This window comes from Oncorhynchus gorbuscha, linkage group LG22, assembly GCF_021184085.1.
Source record: "Oncorhynchus gorbuscha isolate QuinsamMale2020 ecotype Even-year linkage group LG22, OgorEven_v1.0, whole genome shotgun sequence".
Classification (NCBI taxonomy): Eukaryota; Metazoa; Chordata; class Actinopteri; order Salmoniformes; family Salmonidae; genus Oncorhynchus; species Oncorhynchus gorbuscha.
Genome location: NC_060194.1, coordinates 2,601,936 through 2,623,487, shown reverse-complemented (window position 1 = coordinate 2,623,487; position 21,552 = coordinate 2,601,936). Strand labels below are relative to the sequence as shown.

The window sequence follows — 21,552 nt, the reverse complement described above, 5'->3', positions numbered from 1 at the left end:
TCATATATGCATCTACACATGCTAAATGTCCTGGTGCCTCCCTGTACGCAAATCATTTGACAGATATTCTTCAAAATGATACTTATTTATGTCATACGTGTTGGTGGTGCCACCTGTCAATGATTTTAGAAAGCCGGATAATGATGATTTAAATGGTTTAACTGTCAAGATCTGTCTACAATACATATGGAGGTAGTTAGGCACAAGATCAGTTGGACAAGATCAGGACAAAGGACGCATATTAGTACCAGGTATAAACGTGGCTAGACAGCATACCCCCACCCCACTTCCTTCTCTCATTCCCTAGACTCTAAATTAAAATGTGCTGCTTTGTTTGTGGACCTGTCAAGAGCTTTTGATATTGTTGATCATGCTACTTTATTGAATAAGTTGTCCTCGATAGGCCTGAGCTCTGACGCCTGTTCATGGTTTCATGATTATCTGAGTGACAGAACGCAGGCTATCGTGATTTATGGGTTTAAGTCCAAATTACTTAAAGTATCAGATGGCTCATTCATCACAAAATCCAATGATATTGACAATTACTTTAATTATATTTTTTATTGCCAAGATTAGCAAACATGCCAGAAACAAAACACTGAAACTACACATCCAAGTTTAACTGATCAACTTATGAAAGACATTATTATTATTATTATTATGAGAAGCATTGTAGTTTTGCAATCCGTAAAGAGAGTGTGGAAAGGTGAAAAAAATATGGTTGTCAATCAACAATGACAAGCCACCGGGTTCTGACAACTTGGACGAAAAATTACTGAGGATAACAGCGGATGATATTGCCACTCCTATTTGCCACATCTTCAATCTAAGCCTACTAGAAAGTGTGTGCCCTCAGGCTTGGAGGGAAGCAAAAGTCATTCCGCTAGAATAGTAAAGCCCCGTTTACATAATCAAATAGCCAACCAAAATCAGCCTGTTATCAACCCTTAGTAAGCTTGGTGTTTGACCAGATACAATGCTATACTACAGAAACAAATTGACAACAGACTTTTAGCACGCTTATAGAGAAGCACTTTAACAAGCATGGCACTTACACAAATGACTGATTGGCTGAGAGAAACTGATGATAGATTGTGGGGGCTGTTTTTTAGACTTCACTGTGGTATTTGACATTATCGATCAGTCTGCTGAATAGAAAAACATATGCATTATGGCTTTACACACCATGCTATATTATGGATACACAGTTACCTGTTTAATAGAACACTGAGGATGTTCTTTAATGGAAGCCTCTTCAACATAAGAGTCAGGCATTCCCCAGGGCAGCTGTCTAGGCCCCTTGCTTTTTTCAATCTTTACTAAAAACATGCCACTGGCATTAGTAAAGACATGCCACAAAGCAGATCCTACAGGCTCTAGTTTTTCACACTTGGACTACTGTTCAGTCGTGTGGTCTTGTGCCACCGAGGGACCTTGGAAAACTACAAATTGCTCAGAACAGAGCAGCACGGCTGGCCCTTAAAAGTACACAGACAGCTAACATTCATGACAGGAGAGATTGACTTCATCACTACTTGTTTTTGTAAGAAGTGTTGACATGCTGAATGCACTAAGGTGTCGGTTTAAACTACTAGCACACAGCTCAGACACCCATGCATACCCCACAAGACATGCCACCAGTCAAGAACAGACTGAGTCACACAGTACTACATAGAGCCATGGCTACATGGAACTCTATTCCACATCAAGAAGCTGATGCAAGCAGTAGAATCAGATTTATAAACAGATGAAAATACACTTTATGGAACAGTGGAGACTGAAGAGATACAAGAGCAGACACACACATACAAACAGATATTGTAATATTGTTGTATGGTGGTATTATACATTTTTGTATTGTAGATATGTAGTGGTGTAATAATGTTCTCTTTTGTTTTATTAGCAGCCAATGAGTTTCCCTAAAAAAATACAAATATTTTACTGTGTATATGAATGTGTAGTTTAATCTTGTGGTGCTCATCTGGAAAAGAGACCTTTGTCTCAGCATTGACTCCCTGTCAAAATAAAGGTTAAATAAAATTTTAAAAATCCCTCTACCTCAGACTGACAGGGCTGGTCCTATTAAGACAGCTTCTCATTGACCCCTTCAATGTGTGGTTGAGTGGGCAGCATCAGGGCAGACATGGGCAAAGCCACAACAGTGGTCAAGTCTGCACAGAGTGGCCAGGCAGATAGGGGAGGCGCTGGGAGACCGGGTACTGTCCTCCGAACCACATGCTAGAGAGGGGTCCGGACACACACACACTTTCTTGTTAACACACAGATACATTCTCTCTCTCTCTGCAATACACTCAAAGCACACAATGCTCACTCACCCCAACATGCACATCTATAACCCCTCCCCCACACACAATTGAATGTTTTTGACAAGCCTTTGATTCCCCTCTTGCCCTATAAAAAAAACATTGAGAAAATACTGTAATATTCTCTTCAGCACCCACTCTTGAACACTCACACACTAAATGAAAGCTGACTTAACTAGGACTCAACGGTATCCCATCATATCTTACATGATTTAAGCCACTCATCTCTCTCCCTCTACCTCTAGGACCAGATTTGCTAAGCTACTACCAAGCATTTGCACCTTGTATTTTCAGAAGGGAATAAGACATTTGTTTACACTTGATTTGGATAGTCCATCTATAGATGCTCTACAGACTATCAGTAACATTTCAACTAACTATATAACCTTAACCTATTTAGCGTAGGGGTGGAGTTCAGGGTTAACTTAATTTTCAGTCCACATTGTTCTAAGTAATAGCATGGCTTAAATCGCATTCACATTGATATAAGGACTAGGCCTACTGTGAATTGAATCATGGACATGGTCCATAGGCAAGATTAAATGAATGATTCATAAGGCCTAAATTCTATAACGATCAGCATTACCACTAAAAGCAGCCTTTGGTTGGTCTTAAATATCCATCAGCGCTACCTGAAATTAGCCATTTGGATCATGTTGAAGGGCACACCTCAAATATCCTCTCCTCCCCCCCCCCCCCCCCATCTGAGCGCAAGCAAGCTGACGTAAGACAGGTAAGTGACCAAACCTGGCGTTAGGGCTGGAAAATGCCAGTGCGGCAGTATCGCATGACGATTGCAAAGTAACGTGCATTGGACACTAGTGCCGCCTTAGTGCCAGCCGAAAATAGAGCCCATTGTATATAATGATAAATTTGACACCAAACGCAGAGCAAATTTGGTTAAAAGTTAGGCTCGGTCTTGGATATGGTCACATCAAGGTATCTTGAATCGGTTTGAGGGTTCTGGCTGCATTAAATCGCATTGTCAGTTTGTATTGCAGTCATGATTTCTTGGCAGACAGGGTGTTGTGTGACAGATGGTGCTCACAGTATAGAGACTGGGGACGAGGAAATGTTGCATTGCTGTTATATCTGAAGCATGACCGTAGTGGGCATAAAACATACACTACTATTCAAAAGTTTGGGGTCACTTAGAAATGTCCTTGTTTTTGAAAGAAAAGCATTGTTTTTGTCCATTAAAATAATATCAAATTGATCAGAAATACAGTGTACACATTGTCAAAGTTGTAAATGACTTGTAGCTGGAAACGGCTGATTTTTAATTGAATATCTACATAGGCGTACAGAGGCCCATTATCAGCAACCATCACTCCTGTGTACCAATGGCACGCTGTGTTAGCTAATCCAAGTTTATCAGTTTAAAAGGCTAATTGATCATTAGAAGACCTTTTGCAATTATTTTATCACAGGTTAAAACTGTTGATCTGATTAAAGAAGCAATAAAACTGGCCTTCTTTAGACTAGTTGAGGAGCTGGAACATCAGCATTTGTGGGTTCGATTTTAGGCTCAAAATGGCCAGAGACAAAGGATTTCCTTCTGAAACTCAGTCTATTACTGTTCTGAGAAATTAAGGCTATTCCATGTGAGAAATTGAAGATCTCATACAATTCTGTGTACTACTCCCTTCACAGAACAGCGCAAACTGGCACTAACCACAATAGATAGAGTGGGAGGCCCCGGTGCACAACTGAGCAAGAGGACAAGTACATTAGTGTGTCTAGTTTGAGAAACAGATGCCTCACAAGTCCTGAACTGGCAGCTTCCAGCTACAACAGTCATTTACAACATTAACAATGTCAACACTGTATTTCTGATCAATTTGATGTTTTTTTAAATGGTCCAAAAAACATTTCTAAGTGACCCCAAACTTTTGAAAAGGTAGTGTATATGCTTTCATTTAGACATTTTGCAGGAGAAGGGAATCATATCGCCTATAGGCTACCATGAGTGCAGGATACTATTTGTTCAATTGTTTGTTTTTTTCTAGATCGAGAAACAAACATTATATGATTAAATACTCCCTATGTATGACTCCTAGTAAATTCTAAGGAACCCATCCTATTAACTGTAAAATGGTCTAATGTAGTAGTCAAAGGGCCATTTTAGATTATTTCAACATTGGTTTGGGGTTGTTTGTTTGTTCTTTATTTTGTCAATCTAAATTAATATACTTACATTCTGCCTATTAGCATGAATCCCAGCCAAAAGCTAATTAGAGGTTTAGTGGATGTGGCTAGAGTTAGCAGTGAGAGCAATGTCCTGAGCACCTGTCTATGTTCCTACTACATTCTCTGTACCCTCTGTCCAAGTGTGCTAACTGCTTGGTTTTCAATTAAAACAGAAACAGTATTATGTGAACGTGAAACACATAATCCCATTCATTGGCAGTTCAACAAAGAAGCCATTTGTGTTCAATTTTCTGCTTCCACCCGTGGAATTGGATCCCCTAAATAAGACATACCATTGCACCCTACCGGTAACAGCAAAACCCCAATAATAAATAAGATCATATGTAGCTAGCCATAAGCTTACAGCAACACCATTCCTGTATTCGTAATCATTTAGTCTACTTTGCAACGGTTTATTTATCAGTAACGTTCTCAGTAACATTTACAGAAAAGTTTCTTGCTGTGAATATGATAGGTGGGTTGTTTATCTACCTTAGTTAAATGCACTGACTGTAAGTCGCTCTGGACACACTTCTGCTAAAAGCCTCAAATGTAAATGTACTCTTTCATAGCATGCTGAGTATTATTCGAAATGAACTCACCCCCAAAACAAGACCATATTTGGTCTGCCCGGACTGGGCCAAATCTGAACCAATCATAGTTTAAGTACAATACAGCACAGTAGAGCAAAGTTGCATTTAGTTCAGCACAATACAGTAGAGTAGGCCTACAGTAGAGTTTACTTCATAGAGTACAGTCAAGTAGAGTGGAGTTCAGTACAATATAGTACATTATACTGAACTTTACTGTACTCACACTTCATTTACTGTATGAACATTACTGTTCTGTACAGAGCCCAGTTTCCCCGATAGCAATGGATTAGGTTTACGAGTGTTTTAACAATGCATCGTTCCTACAATGACGGAATATGTAACATATGTCGATCCTGATCTGGCTTCAGCGTTCTCAATTCAAATCTTACCTTAACATTAGAATTATTTCAAAATGCTGATGACAGATCAGCTCCTAGAGAAATGTATCCGCAACAGCTGCAAATATTGACGTGGCTTATTCTAATGCTTACCCAATAAAAATGCATTAGATCACAGTTTTGGCACGTTAGGCTACACATCATTAAATATATTGAGACAAATTACAGACAGTAGCCTAGCCTACAAGTAATAGAACTCGACTGAATATGATTTTTTTTTTTGCAGTCAACTTTGTTCTTAAGTAATCTGCGGTCACAGATAGACAAATAAATCAAGTGACACAGGAGGGTAAAACAGTATATGACGATGCGCTGCGCATCAAGTGGTCTGAGGCAGGCATTCGATTGCGTTCGTTTTCAAGTGCAACGTTAACGCTGGTTCTGGGAAACAGCTCGGAGATTTAACGATGATCCTACGAAGGGTCTAATGATGAACTTAACATGCTTTTGGGAAACCGGGCCCTGAACAATAGCCCTTATATCAGTGTGAATGCTATTGTAAGTAATGGGGGGGGGGGGGCTGAGGAGTATTTCTGTCTGTAAAGGCCTCGATTTGGCCCAAACATAGACGTTTATGTTTGGACAGCACAGTAGATCACAGCAGAGTACTATAGTGAAGGACCAGACGGCTGTAGAGTTTGGACAGTAGATCACAGCAGAGTACTATAGTGAAGCACCAGACGGCTGTGGAGTTTGGACAGTAGATCACAGCAGAGTACTATAGTGAAGGACCAGACGGCTGTGGAGTTTGGACAGTAGATCACAGCAGAGTACTATAGTGAAGGACCAGACGGCTGTGGAGTTTGAAATTAAGACCAGTCCCAATCGGTGAAAAACGGGATTACTTTGGACGTTGAAATCAAAGCCGGGGCGGACGGACCAAATTTCAAAGTCCATGGACTTTGGATGGTGCCCACTAGGCTATATCTTAGTTTATGGAATGAGTTATTCAGCCATAATTTCATAGCAACATCGAATAGACACCAGGTTGCCTCCAATTTATAGCCAATTCCCCTCCTGCAGATTTAATGATGACACCCAAATGATGAGTTAAAATGATATGCATCCATAGCAGAGCAGTTACTGAAATGCATTATGCTGCTTCTTGACAGGTGGCCTAAGTATAGGTGACAGTGTAGCTTGATGCAGAAACCAAAATTGCATTGCCTACAAAAATGCATTAAAGGAAACCGAACCCGAGCTATTTTAATTGTCATTGAATAAAAGCCAAATGTTTAGGTCATACATTTGATAATATAATATGTCAATTCGAAATGTGTCATTCCCGCCCTAATCGCTGTCGTAAAAAAAGAGAACCCGTGCACATTCTCACATCTCTCGATTTTCGAAATAAAGTCTTATTTTAGGCTATCAATGAGGATACCGATCTACGGGACACGCAATTGATAAGCAAGGTAGAATATCATGCATCCACACCCTAAAAGCAATGCGCATGCGTCCCAACCAAACAAAGGACTTGGCATTACTAATCGAAGTTCGACTCCAACCCAATAGTATTTGAGATGTAATTGCAACGATGGACACTAAAAATGATAACGATATTTGACTTATTATTTAACCGAATCAGATATGATGCTAAATATTTTAATGATGCTAAAGAGGTCTTGCGAAAGGATAGGCACTCTAGTAGCCTTACACCCCCTTCTCATCACACATGCCACACAAGAACTGAGCATCTCCTATTTGTGCACATTCAGATGACATATGACGTTAATAAATCAGTCACCTATGACATAATTCGGTCGCGTTCAGATAAGACCGTGTGTGTGTGTGTGTGTGTTACATGTAGCACAGCTAATGTGTCACACCTCCATACACAAAAGAGGTGGGGCAAATAATCTTATTTCTGGAATCACTATCGTTTCCATTTGGAGAGATGTTCCACAATCTCTATAAAATGTGGAGTTTCTGTGCATTTTGGTTAGCCTAAATTGTGATCTTTGTGCATCATTAGCACACAATGTTTGTAATCAGTCATTTACTTTTAAAGAGCTCATACATTAATAAACTACACTATCATCAAGACATGTAAAACACTTGTATGGAGGAAAAGGTATATACTCCACCAGACATTGTGCACGAGAAAGAGAACACACCCCTTTATCGTGACATTTTGTCGGTAGAATTGCATAGAAGGGAAAACGGACTAATTATGACATTTCCATTGCAAACAAGGTTACTCATACATTTGTAGGATTTGTCCACGTAATCATTGTCAATTCCAGTTACTCAGAAGTGCTATTTTTTTTGTTGTCAAATACATCCCATTATCCAACGTGCGCTCTAGCTATCCAAATGGATAGGTGAAAAGCAAAATCTACACACCAGGAAAATAAAACGGTTTGCAAAAGCGAACTTGAGCAATTGTTAATGATTTTCTAAAATAAATATTCAATGGAGTGATTCTTACCGTTGACAGTGAAGTTACAAAGCCCTCCTTTCAGTAAGTGTAGCTTAACAAGCGGCTTCGCCTGTGCGCGTGGTAGCTTGTGCCTATTATGGTAGTGTTCTGCGTGGCTCACTCTGCATTTCTCTGGCGCCGTGCACGCGTACACGCACGCACACGCACGCACACGGTTCACTCCATTCTGGCGATCATTTGGGCGCGCGACGCTGCTTAGAAGTGGAGGGCTGATCTACAAATGCCTAGGGGCTTTCACATGGGCCACGATAGGCATTCGATTATGTGTAGAGACCATCGGTCCAGGTTGTTATCAGCTCGAATGTTCTCGTTAAAACATTGGTTGATTGGTTTTACAAGATGCACTCTGCTCATTGGTCAAACATGCACAGCACCTGCTCTTGACTTCGCCTAATTTCATACTTTGGAGCCTAGAGTGCTGATCCATTAGATGCTCCTCACAGGCATGAACAGCACAAACCACACTGCTTGTAAAACTGCTTGCGTTTTTTTGCAGCCCTCTGCCCTAATCCCAATGATGTCTGTGAAACCGTTGCCCTTACAGCTGCCCTTAACGAGCTTACAAAGCGCTTACACAGACCCCTTAAAGGCGAGTTTACACATCTTGTACAATTATCATCTTTAATTCATCAAATCAAATGTTATTGGTCACATACACATATTTAGCAGATGTTATTGTAGGTGTAGCGAAATGCTTGCGTTCCTAGCTCCAACAATGCAGTAGTATCTAACAATTCACAACAATACACACAAATCTAAAGTAAAGAATGGAGTTAGGAAAAGCAATGTCGGAGTGGCATTGACTAAAATACAGTAGAATATAACACAGTATATGCATATGAAATGAGTAAAGCAGTATGTTTTAAAGTGACTAGTGATTCCATGTATATAGGGCAGTAGCCTCTAAGGTGCAGGGTTGAGTAACCAGGTGGTAGCCAGCTAATGATGGCTATTTAACAGTCTGATGGCCTTGAGATAGAAACTGTTTTTCAGTCTCTCGGTCCCTGTAAACATTTGTGAGGGTCTTAGGGGCCAAGCCAAAATTCTTCAGCCTCCGAAGGTTGAAGAGGCGCTGTTGCGCCTTCTTCACCATACTGTCTGTGTGGTTGGACCATTTCAAATAATCTGTGATGTGTACGCCAAGGAACTTGAAGCTTTTCACCTTCTCCACTGTGATCCCGCTGGTGTGGATAGGGGAGTGCTCTCTCTGCTGTTTTCTGAAGTCCACAGCCAGTTGTTTCGTTTTGTTGACATTGAGGGAAACGTTACTTTCCTGGCACCACTCCGCCAGGGCCCTCACCTCCACCCTGTAGGCTGTCTCGTCGTTGTTGGTAATCGGGCCTACAACTGTTGTGTCGTCTGCAAAGTTGATGATTGAGGTAGAGGCATGCGTGGCCAAGCAGTCATGGGTGAACAGGGAGTATAGGAGGGGGCTGAGCACACACCCTTGTGGGGCCCCTGTGTTGAGGATCCTACCTTCACCACCTGTGGGCGGCCCATCAAGAAGTCCAGGACCCAGTTGCACAGACCGGGGTTCAGACCCAGGGACCCAAGCTTAATGATGAGCTTGGAGGTTACTATTGTGTTGAAGGCTGAGCTATAGTCAATAAACAGCATTCTTACATAATGTATTCCTCTTGTCCTGATGGGATAGGGCAGTGTGCAGTGCGATGGCAATTGCATCGTCTGTGGAATGCAAATTGAAGTGGGTCTAGGGTGTCAGGTAAGGTAGAGGTGATATGATCCTTAACTAGCCTCTCAAAGCACTTCATGATGACAGAAGTGAGTGCTATGGAGCCATAGTGATTTAGTTCAGTTACCTTTTCTTTCTTCGGTACAGGAACAATGGTGGACATCTTGTGTCCTCAACCTGGCTGGTTATCCCTTTGTAATCCGTGATTGTCTGTAAACCCTGCCACATACACTACCAATGAAAAGTTTTAGAACACCTACTCATTCACGGATTTTTCTTTGTTTGGACTATTTTCTACATTGTGCAATAATAGTGAAGAAATAAAAACTATGAAATACCACATTTGGAATCACGTAGTAACAAAAAAAAAGTTAAACCAATCAAAATATATTTTATATTTGAGATTCTTCAAATAGACACCCTGTGACTTGATGACAAATGACAGCTTTAACATTCTTGGCATTCTCTCAACCAGCTTCATGGGGTAGTCACCTGGAATGCATTTCAATTAACAGGTATACCTTCTTAAAAGTTCATTTGTAGAATTTCTTTCCTTCGGATATGATATTCAAATTTTCGCCTGTGATGACATACCCAACTCTACCTGCCTGTAGCTCAGGTCCTGAAGCAAGGATATGCATATGCATATATGCAGATACCATTTGAAAGGAAACACTTTAAAGTTTGTGGAAATGTGAAATGAATGTAGGAGAATATAACACATTAGATATGGTAAATGATAATACAAAGAAAAAAACTTTTTTTCTATTTTTTGTACCATCATCTTTGAAATGCAAGATAAAGGACATAATGTCGTGTTCCAGCCCAGGTACAATTTAGATGTTGGCCACTAGATGGCAGCAGTGTACAGTTGAAGTCAGAAGTTTACATACACCTTAGCCAAGTACATTTAAACTCAGTTTTTCACAATTCCTGACATTTAATTTCAGTAAAAATGATCTGTCTTAGGTCAGTTAGGATCCCCACTTTATTTTAATAATGTGAATTGTCAGAATAATAATAGTGAGAATGATTTATTTCAGCTTTTATTTCTTTCAGCTTTTATTTCTTTCATCACATTCCCAGTGGGTCAGAAGTTTACATACACTCAATTAGTATTTGGTAGCGTTGCCTTTAAATTGTCAACTTGGGTCAAATGTTTCGGGTAGCCTTCCACAAGCTTGCCACAATAAGTTGGGTGAATTTTTGCCCATTCCTCCTGACAGAGCTGGTGTAACTGAGTCAGGGTTTGTAGACCTCCAGAGGACATTTCTCCAAAAAGTACAATCTTTGTCCCCATATGCAGTTGCAAACTGTAGTCTGGCTTTTTTGGGGGCGGTTTTGAAGCGGCGGCTTCTTCCTTGCTGAGCAGCATTTCAGGTTAAGTTGATATAGGACTCGTTTTACTGTGGATATAGATACTTTTATATCTCATCTTTAGGAGACAGAATGTGTCTCCTTCTTGAGCGGTATGATGGCTGCGTGGTCTCATGGTGTTTATACTTGCATACTATTATTTGTACAGATGAACGTGGTACCTTCAGGCATTTAGACATTGCTCTCAAGGATGAACCAGACTTGTGGAGGTCTACAAAAAACATTCTGAGGTCTTGGCTGATTTCTTTTGATTTTCCCATGATGTCAAGCAAAGAGGCACTGAGTTTGAAGGTAGGCCTTGAAAAACATCCACAGGTACACCTCCAATTGACTCAAATGATGTCAATTTGCCTATCAGAAGCTTGTAAAGCCATGACATAATTTTCTGTAATTTTCAAAGCTGTTTAAAGGCACAGTCAACTTAGTGTATGTAAACGTCTGACCTACTGGAATTGTGATACAGTGAATTATAAGAGAGAATAATCTATAAACAATTGTTGGAAAAATTACTTGTGTCATGCACAAAGTAGATGTCCTAATCAACTTGCCAAAACAATAGTTTGTTAACAGGAAATTTGTGGAGTGGTTGAAAAACGAGTTTTAATGACTCCAACCTAAGTGTATGTAAACTTCCGATTTCAGCTGTATGTGCAAAGTTTTAGGCTGATCCAATGAACCATTGCATTTCTGTTCAATTTTTTTTAAATCAAGACTGCCCAAATGTTCCTAATTGGTTTATTAATAACTTTTCAAACAATAGCATGATGTTATTTCACAGTAATAGCAACTGTAAATTGGACAGTGCAGTTAGAGTAACACAAATTTAAGCTTTCTGCCAATATCAGATGTGTCTATGTCCTGGGAAATGTTCTTGTTACTTACAACCTCATGCTAATCGTATTAGCCTATGTTAGCTCAACTGTCCCACGGGGGACCCACCGAACCTGTAGAGTTTTATCATTTATAATAATTTGAAGTTATTTCAGAATGAAAGTTAACTGGATAGAGCAACATGCTTTGTGACATTATGTTAGCTATCTATCCCCAGTTAGATAATGTGTTTTCACTTGTTGTATCTGCATACTGCATGTTGTTTTCTCCATGGTGCACTCTTACGTTCGGGAGCTGGCTGCTCGTTCTAAATAGTAGAATCTGTTCAAAACAGACTTGTCATGCAAAAGTGAAAATGGTGTATTTATGCTGTTGTTCAAATGCACAGCACTATATATATCTTCTCAAGGTACCTACCGGTAGTTCAAAAACTTACCACTATAGTTTTGTCATGCGGCACCTCGCACCCCGAGTTTTCAATCAATAAGCGGCCGCTGCCCAAGACCTTACTCTGCGAATTAGATGTAATTTATAACAATCTTTGCAGATTAATTGTTGTATGCCATTATAAGACTCATCGTTACACAATGTATGAATCACTAAATTGGTTGTCACTCCCTGTCACGCCCTGACCTTAGAGATCCTTCTAATGTCTCTATTTTGGTTTGGTCAGGGCGTGAGTTTGGGTAGGCATTCTATGTTTTGTGTTCTGTGTTTTCAATTTCTTTGTGGTTGGCCGGCTTAAATCAACACCAATGAGCAATGGAGAGGAACCACTATCACCGCTCGGCCATCTTGAGTTCGATGAACCAGTCAATTGGGCATTTCTGCAGTATATTAGAGCATGTCCAATTTGTGATGTTAAATGCCCATTGTAATACATTGGAAATGGACAGTGTACATTTGTACTTTTCCAATATGTATACAAACGTATACATGGTATGTATAATGAGAGATTTACCATCACCAAATGGACAGGCTGAAATCAACACCAACAAGTAATTGGACAGTGCCCATTACACATATGCTATATTGCTATGATCTTAAATGGCAAATGGACAAAAGATAGGCCTTATGGATAAACTCAAATAAAATAAACGTATACGTGGTATGTATAATTGACCAAAAAAAATTCACCCCCTGAGACCTAACTTTGGGACCATTTCCCATTTGAAATCCTACGGTGGAGCACGCTTGCCACCTTTGGGATTTTGGAGTATGACACTTGGCATTTGCCATGTTCCACTTGCAATATGTTTTTAATGAACTGCCGTCCATTTGAGTGGTATTTGCGATCATGCATATGGTTCGCCCAATGCCAATAAGATGCCTTTCATTTTTGTCCATTTCATGGGGGTCTTCCCTTACTAGCTACACTGCCTTAAGAAAGTATTCACAGCACTTGACTTTTTCCACATTTTCTTCTGTTACAACCTGAATTGTAATGTCACTAGCCTACACACAATACAAATGTGGAAAAACTATATATATATATATATCCACATTTGTATATATATTACAAATTAATAAAAAATGAAAAGCTGAAATGTCTTGAGTCAATAATTATTCAACCCTTTTGTTATTGCAAGCCTAAATAAGTTCATGAGTCACATCATAAGTTGCATGGACAGACTGTGTGCAATAATAGTGTTTAACATGATTTTTATTTCATTTCTGTACTCTGCACATGCAATTATGTGTAAGGTCCCGCAGTCGAGCAGTGAATTTCAAACACTGATTCAACCACAAAGACCAGGGAGGTTTTCCAATCACTCTCAAAGAAGGGCGCCTATTGGCAGGTAGATTGGTAAAAATATATATATATACATATTGAATATACCTTTGAGCATGGTGAAGCTATTAAGTATACTTTGGATGTTGTATCAATGCACCCAGTCACTACAAAGATACAGGCATCCTCAGTTGCCAGGGAGGAAGGAAACCGCTCAGGGATTTCACCCTGAGGCCAATGATGACTTTATAATAGTTTTAATCGACAATACTAACCTAAATGACAGAGTGAAAAGAATGAAGCCTGTACAGAATAAAACCAAAGTAAACCTACAAATAATAACTTAAAACACAAGGCCAAATATACACTGGAGTTGATTACTAAGAAGATGTTGAATGTTCCTGAGTGGCCAAGTTACAGTTTTGGCAGAGCTTTAAGAATTCTAAAAAATAATCATGTACAAATATTGTACATTCCAGGTATGCAAAGCTCTTAGAGACTTGGCCAGAAAGACTCTGTAATCGCTGCCAAAGGTGATTCTAACATGTAATCAAGATACGTAAGATATAAACTTACGTAATCAAGATATCTTAGTGTTTCCTTTTTCTTTTCTCTTTTTTGTACAAATGCCATCTGTACCTGATCTAGTCTCATGTGTGGAGGAAGTAAGTTGTCTGGCGCGAAAGACTAGGAGACAAGAGCAGACCCAGATGATCTGAATGAATGCACATTTAATCCCCCCAGGACGGTCCATTTACTTTGTGGTGTTAAAATATATGCAATGAAATCCAGCGATTTCATTGGGTTTACTTAGTTACTACCCCTCAGTGACCCCTGATAGCAAATAGCTGCCAGAGCAATCCAATGGCCTATGAGCCCATGGAGGTGGAGCTATCTGGAGGTCACTGAGGGGTAGTAACTAAGTAAACAGCTTGTTTTTAACAACATATTTTTGAAACATGAACATTTACACATTTTCCACACTTTTATGAGCATTTAAAACATAATCCATTAATTATATAAAATTATATTATATTATATTTTATAAAAATAGTTTTACTTTTCCAATGATGAGTGGAGTGCCCTAATGGTGAGCCACCGCTGGGACTTGGGTGTGTTTTGATAAATGACGTTACCATAGTCCAGGAAGCAGCAGTTGGGTTACTAAGGTCTTTCTAATGGATACAGTAAAACAATTCTTAGATCTGTATAGTAACCTAAGCTTACAGTTAATTGTTTTTCTGATATAATCAAAATCCTTTCCAAAAAAATCATTCAAAACCTCAAACCTCACTTGAGTTTTGAAATTGCCAGCTGTGGAGTTTATTCTATGCTGTGTACCAAACAGCATGATAAAGGACTTTGCTGGATTTAAAACTTAACGATTTGTTAGAAAACATTTTTGTAAAGTGATAAAATCATCTTGGAGAGATTTTTTAAACTAAAATATGTGAACCTGACTGTATCATCAGCTTTTAAGTGAACATGTACACTACCGTTCAAAAGTTTGGGGTCACTTAGAAATGTCCTTGTTTTTGAAAGCAAAGTAATTTTGTTGTAAATGTGGTAAATTACTATTATAGCTAGAAACAGGTGATTTTTTTATGGAATATCTACATAGGCGTACAGAGGACCATTATCAGCAACCATCACTCCTGTGTTCCAATTGCACGTTGTGTTAGCTAGTTCAAGTTGATAATTTTAAAAGGCTAATTGATCATTAGAAAACCCTTTTGCAATTATGTTAGCAAGGCTGAAAACTGTTCTGCTGATTAAAGAAGCAATAAAACTGTCCTTCTTTAGACTAGTTGAGTATCTGGACCATCAGCATTTGTGGGTTCGATTACAGGCTCAACATGACCAGAAATAAAGATCTTTCTTCTGAAACTTGTCAGTCTATTATTGTTCTGAGAAATTAAGGCGAGAGAAATTGAGAAATTGCCAAGAAACTGTGAGAAATTGCCAAGAAACTGAAGATCGCACTGTGCACTACTCCCTTCACAGAACAGCGCATACTGGCTCTAACCACAATAGAAAGAGCAGTGGGAGGCCCTGGTGCACAACTGAGTAAGAGGACAAGTACATTAGAGTGTCTAGTTTGAGAAACAGACGCCTCACAAGTCCTCAACTGGCAGCTTCATTAAATAGTACCCGCAAAACCCTAGTCTCAACGTCAACAGTGAAGAGGCGACTTCTGTATACCAGCCCTACCTTGTCACAACACAACGGATTGTCTCGAACGCATTAAGAAAAAATAAGTGTTAAACAAATCTAGCGTTAAACATATCCAAATATATTTTATATTTGAGATTCTTCAAAGTAGTCACCCTTGGCCTTGATGACAGCTTTACACACTCTTGTCAATCTCTCAACGAGCTCCATGAGATAGTCACCTGGAATGCATTTCAATTAACAGGTGTGTCTTGTTAAAAGTTCATTTGTGGAAATTCTTTCCTTCTTAATGTGTTTCATCCAATCAGTTGTGTTGTGACAAGGTAGGGGTGGTATACAGAAGATAGCCCTATTTTGTAAAAGACCAAGTTCATATTATGGCAAGAACAGCTCAAATAAGCAAAGAGAAACGCCGAGTAGCTGAACAGATGATCTCCGCATGTGTGGTTCCCACCGTGAAGCATTGAGGAGGAGTGATTGTGTGGGAGTGCTTTGCTGGTGACACTGTCTGTGATTTATTTAGAATTCAAGGCACACTTAACCAGCATGGCTACCACAGCATTCTGCAGCGATATGCTATCCCATCTGGTTTTGCACTTAGTGGGACTATTATTTATTTTTCAACAGGACAATGACCCGACACACTTCTACGGTGTGTGAGGGCTATTTGAGCAAGAAGGAGAGCGATGGAGTGCTGCATCAGATGACCTGGTCTTCACAGTCACCTGACCTCAACCCAATTGAGATGGTTTGGGATGAGTTGGACCACAGAGTGAAGGAAAAGCAACCAACAAGTGCTCAGCATATGTGGGAACTCCTTCAAGACGGTTGGAAAAGCATTCCTCATGAAGCTGGTTGAGAGAATGCCAAGAGTGTGCAAAGCTGTCATCAAGGCAAAGGGTGGCTACTTTGAAGATTCTCAAATATAAAATATATTTGGATTTGTTTAACACTTTTTTGGTTACTACATGATTCCGTATGTGTTATTTCATAGTTTTGTTGTCTTCACTATTATTCTACAATGTAGAAAATAGTAAAAATAAAGAAAAATACTTGAATGAGTAGGTGTGTCCAAACTTTTGGCTAGTGCTGTATGTCTATAGTTGTGTGGGTCTATAGAGTTTCCACCTTTATGAAGAGTTGTCACTTGTGTTCATTTCCATACAAAAGGTAATCCTACAATTGTTAAAGACACATTGAATAGATCTGCTAGAGCAGTGGTTCCCAAACATTTTATAATCCCGTACCCCTTCAAGCATTCAACCTCCAGCAGCGTACCCCCTCTAGCACCAGGGTCAGCGCACTCTCAAATGTTGTTTTTTGCCATCATTGTAACACACAATACATTTATTAAACATAATGAGTGTGAGTTTTTGTCACAACCCGGCTTGTGGGATGTGACAAAGAGCTCTTATAGGATCAGGGCACAAATAATAATATAATAATAATCAATAATTTTGTTCTTTATTTATCCATCTTACAAATAAAACATTATTTGTTCAATGAAAAATGTGAATAACTCACCAAAGGTTAATGAGAAGGGTGTGCTTGAAAATATGCACATAACTCTCTGCAATGTTGAGTTGTCTCAGTCAGAGAGTCTCAGTCTTAAATCATTTTCCACACACAGTCTGTGCCTGTATTTAGTTTTCATGCTAGTGAGGGACGAAAATCCACTCTCACATAGGTATGTGGTTGCAAAGGGCATCAGTGTCTTAACAACGCAATTTGCTAAGGCAGGATAATCTGAGCCTAGCCCAATCAAAAAATCTAGCGTTGGCTTCTGATGAATTAAAATTTTCACAGAATCACTTGTTGCAATTTCGATGAGGCTCTCTATTTCAGATTTGGATAAGTGGACTGGAGGCAGGGCATGTATGTCACGACTCCGACCGAAGGTGGCTCCCCTTCCTGTTCGGGTGGCGCTCAGCGTTCGTCGTCGCCGGCCTACTAGCTGCCACTGATTCTTTTCTCCCCCTCCTTATGTGTTTATTGATTACACCTGTTTTGAGTGTGTTGTAATTAATTGGGCTTTATTAGCCAGCCAGCCCGCCCGTTTCTTTGTGCGGGATTGATTATTGTAACCCTGGTGTTTGATACAGACGAACGTGTTGGTGTATGTCCGTGTATAGTGCTGGACTGTTTTCGTTTCAAGTGTGTGTGTACTGGGAGCGGAGTCAGGTGCAGGAGAGCAGAGAGTTGTGAACAGGCGCACACTTTATTGAGGCAGGAGAAACCAACAGACGGTCGCCACTGCGTCAAGACCTCCAGCCAATTGGCACAAGTGCAAACAGTCACAATAATTATGTTCAACCAAATAAACATACCTCGTGACAAAACACGGAATAATACGAACACCAGTCTGGCTCGTCAAAATTGACATGTAACACAATTCTACACAAAGACATGAGGGGGAACAGAGGAATAAATACATGCAATGTGATTAGGGAATGAAAACCAGGTGTGCAGGGAACAAGACAAAACAAATGGATAAATGAAAAATGAAGCAGCGATGGCTAGAAAGCCGGTGACGTCGACCGCCGAACGCCACCCGGACAAGGAGTGGAGCCGACTTCAGCGGAAGTCGTGACAAATAGGTTGGTTATTTGACCTATTTAAAAGGTCATTTGTTTATTTCCAGAACTGCTGTGGATTTTTACAATTATTTTTAAGACTATCCATTAGGAGGCATTTCTACTTTTAGTTTTACTGCCGTTTCTTAATTTTCTAAAGGACTCCCAATCAGTTGGATTTTTGGTTCTATGGTACGTAGCCCAGTTTTTATCACTTTCTCTGAACAGATGTATTAAGTCAGAGCTAACCCAGGGAAGGTGACAGCCCTAAACTTCACTGTTCTCCAAGGTCCATGTTTATCACATACCTTTGTGAATTCAATGGGAAAGTAATCCCATGTATTTTAATCAACTTGGGTGGACAATCCTGTCAAGACGTGCCACCAAGAGCCAATCCAGCAAAGTCCCATTATGAATTTGTGGTATGACTCTCATTGGTTCTTTAATTAATTGAGTAAAATACATATATTTTCAATAGTTTTTCTATCCTTAGCAGAGGATTTATCTAGCCAATTCTTATTATAAATTTTCCCAGAAAGGACCACTATGGAAGAAAAGAAGCACATCTCCCACACGTGAGCAAAAGCATATAATGTTTGTCTGAAACACAGGATTTGTGTAGTTTAATGATATACTAAACATCCAAAGTATCTTTAAATTAGAATGACCGCAATGTATTAGGACTTGCTGCATGTATACAGTGCTCTCCATAAGCATTTAGACAATGATGCTACATTTTTTAGCCTGAGTTTCAGTGAGGGAAAGTGTGCTTTTCTAGATTTGTATGTTTTATATGTGTTTGTACAGGGTGTGTGAATAGTCGACACCTCATCGACACCTTAATTCAGGACTAATATATGGCTAATAGGACATACTAAAGGCCTTGTTAGCTACAGTGCCTTCAGAAAGTACTCATACCCCATAATTTATTCCACACGTTGTTGTGTTATAGCCTGAATTCAAGATCGATTACATTTTTTTTTAAACATTTGTTTTTTACCCATCTACAAACAATGTGCCATAATGTCACACCCTGACCATAAAGATCTCTATTTTGGTTAGGTCGGGGTGTGACTAGGGTGGGTAATTCTAGGTTGTTTTATTTCTATGTTGGTATGGTTCCCTGGTATGGTTCCCAATCAGAGGCAGCTGTTTATCATTGTCTCTGATTGGGGATCATATTTAGGCAGCCATTTCCCCACTGTGTTTTGTGGGATCTTGTTTATGTGTAGTTGCCTGTGAGCACTCCATAGCTTCACGCGTCGTTGGCGCTTTATTGTTTTTTGTGTGTTTCACGAATTAAAAGATGTGTAACCCATATAACGCTGCGCCTTGGTCTGAATGTTATTACGACGATCGTGACACATAATGACAAAGTGAAAACATGTTTTTAGAAATGTTTGCAAATTTATTGAGAATGAAATACAGAAATATCTAATTTACAGAAGTATTCACACCCCTGAGTCAATGCATGTTAGAATCACCAAGTCTTTCTGGGTAAGGCTCTAAGGACTTTGCACACCTGGATTGTACAATATTTGCTCATAATTGTTAAATTCTTCAAGCTCTGCCTTTGGTTGTTAGACATCTTGCCATAGATTTTCAGGCTGATTTATATCAAAACAGTAACTAGGCCACTCAGAAACACATAATGTTGTCTTGTTAAAGCAACTCCTGTGTATATTTGACCTTGTGTTTTAGGTTATTATCCTGCTGAAAGGTGAATTTGTCTCTCAGTGTCTGTTGGAAAGCAAACTGAACGAGGTTGTCGTCTAGGATTTTGCCTGTGCTTAGTTCTATTCAGTTTCTTTTTTATTCCCGATTGTGTGTAGGCCAGTGACACAAAATCTCAATTTAATCCGTTTTCAATTCAGGCTGTAACACAACAATGTGAAAACAAATCAAGGGGTGTGAATACTTTCTGAAGGCACTGTATACTTTTGCACCTTAAAATACACTGCTACCCATAATTATGTTTTTGTTCAAACACTGCATACTGATATTTTGAATCCTAGCTATTGATATACAGTACACATATTTCCAATGTAAATTGTATATCCTCCAGTGTAAATTTGCTGATAGAACAATTACACATCATAGGAGACTATGTCTTCTGTACCTATGCCTATATACTGTATGTAGACTGTGTACATTCCTCTGTCTTTATAGTGTCTTTATATTTTGTCTATTGCTCTCTGCACCATTTCACCAAGTCAAATTCTATTCTATACGTAAATGTTCTTTACGAATAAAGGTGATTCTAATTCTGACTAAAGAATGTATATTCGATGTGTTTAAGTGTTGTATTTGTATCACTGTTTTGAAAGCGTTTTTTTTTTTAACTGTGATTTTATGAAAAATAAATACATCTAATGATAGACCGATCATTTGCATAAAAATGCACTATGAACAAGAAACGTATTCGATGCATTTCATTGTTAGTATTCTGATTGGCCAATAGATGGCGATTCATACCAAGCCATGAAACCAAGCAAAATTGTCCAGTGTTAACTGTAGTCTGTAACACATGGCTCTCCAACCCTGTCCCTGGAGAGCTAATGTCCTATAGGTTTTCCCTCCAACACCAGTTGTAACCAACCTGATTCAGTTTATCAACCAGCTAATTACCATGTGGGCTAGATTAAAGCTGTCGGGAAAATGTACAGGACGGTAGCTCTGAGGGAACAGGGTTGGAGAGCCCTGTTGTAACATGATTCCCTTTTGAAGCCAAGTCCAAACAGATACACAGGGCAACATTTGGAATATCCTATATGTAAAGAATCTTAATTTTCACATCACAAACTGAAAAGTGAATGTAGTCGTTCATAGGATAAGGGGGAGGGGGCATGAGCTCTGGGGGCCAATGCGACTTTCATCAATGTCTATTTTTGTTGTTGTTAATAAATAATTTTAACAGTAACCCTCAAACGTTTGAAAACGTTTTCATTTCCATATGTACTCGGAAGCTAAGTATTTGTTTCTTGGGATGCAAGAATGTGACAGATATATATATATATATATAGATCAAAGTGCCTCAGGCCTTGAAAAAGAAATGATTGAACTGATTGAAAGCAAGGTGATATCGGTAAACAAATGCCATGGTCAGGGCTATGGGGCCAACATAGCAGACCAAAAACCTAATGCTCCTTAGGTAGTTCTTTATGAGTTTTAGTGTAGAAAAACGATCTCTACGCAGAAGCGACAGTGCCAGGGAAGGTTAAAAACT

At 39.4% G+C, this 21,552-nt stretch overlaps 1 protein-coding gene across 1 annotated transcript in view; it reads right to left on the bottom strand.

Annotated features, from left to right (window-relative positions):
* basp1 (brain abundant, membrane attached signal protein 1) overlaps window positions 1-8,087 on the bottom strand; it is a 45,807-nt gene extending 37,720 nt beyond the window's left edge. Inside the window, exon 1 of the mRNA XM_046322163.1 lies at window positions 7,937-8,087. The gene's annotated coding sequence lies outside the window, so the exon portion shown is untranslated. The remainder of the gene's footprint in view (window positions 1-7,936) is intronic.
* Between the last annotated feature and the right edge of the window lie 13,465 nt (window positions 8,088-21,552).